The sequence below is a fragment of the Cebus imitator genome, unplaced genomic scaffold (assembly GCF_001604975.1).
Source record: "Cebus imitator isolate Cc_AM_T3 unplaced genomic scaffold, Cebus_imitator-1.0 Scaffold128, whole genome shotgun sequence".
NCBI classification, from domain to species: domain Eukaryota; kingdom Metazoa; phylum Chordata; class Mammalia; order Primates; family Cebidae; genus Cebus; species Cebus imitator.
In genome coordinates this window covers 3,906,896-3,907,956 of record NW_016107443.1, presented here as the reverse complement: position 1 = coordinate 3,907,956, position 1,061 = coordinate 3,906,896, and positions in this window count along the sequence as shown.

The following is a 1,061-nucleotide window of genomic DNA, read 5'->3' as shown; positions in this document are numbered from 1 at the left end:
TGATGGACATATTAAATAAGTCCTATTTAAGACAAGAGTGAAATACAAGGGCTGCTTTTTTACCTAGACATGGCAATAGATGTGCCACACTTTGAATCATACTCCAAATAGCTGATTCATCACTATAATTTATGTACCCATCCCACACTCTGCTGTCTCAATCAACCATGCATTCACAACATCTAACCATCCTTCCAACATTTATTTTTAGGTAAATTCTAATTGTAAGCTTTTTTATTGATAAAGTCCAAAATGTTGCTTTCATCTTCTCCATTCTTATATTTGATCCATTTTTCTATTCATATTGGCAGGTGACATTGCTGCTCTCACCAAGTGAGTCATATGAAATAGGAATATTAATTTCACAGTTTAAGACTTCTCAAAAAGAAATGCAATCTACTCTTTTACATTTACAAATATATAGCAATTACAGAATGAAGTTTACATTTAAAACTTAGTGGTTTGGAATGGTAATGCATTTCTACCATTATGATTTAGGAAGTAGATATTTGTGTAGGATATAAAAGTATAAAAACAATTACTTGGGAGTAGAAGTGAGGATTTTTGAGGCATATGTTCTTTTAGGTGTCCAAAGTCCCCTAAATAAATTGAAGAGATTCTATGTATATTTTCCAAAAGTCCCATAACTTTTGGAATATCAATGAGGCTTAAAATAACATCATGTAACATGATCCTTGCTGCTTGCCCTATAGGGCAAAATATAAAATTTCCTCCTCTCCCCAGCACAAATGAAGATTAACCTAAGAAAAGCAGCATATCAGAACTCATAATTAGACTGATTCATTGGAAATTATTACACAATATTGCTGAAATGGTGGAGTGGAACCAGCCAGACTTGAGTTTGAAACTTGTCTCTGATTCTGACTAACTAGACATGATTTGTAAGTTGTAAAATAAGCAATGACCATTGGATCTGTCAGAGAAGATGGATCCACTAGAGGAGATGGATTCAATCTCAACCTAATCTTCATTTCACCTGGGGTAAACAAGGACTTGATCATAGCCCTGCCTTACACAGTGAATTTTTTTTTTTTTTTTTT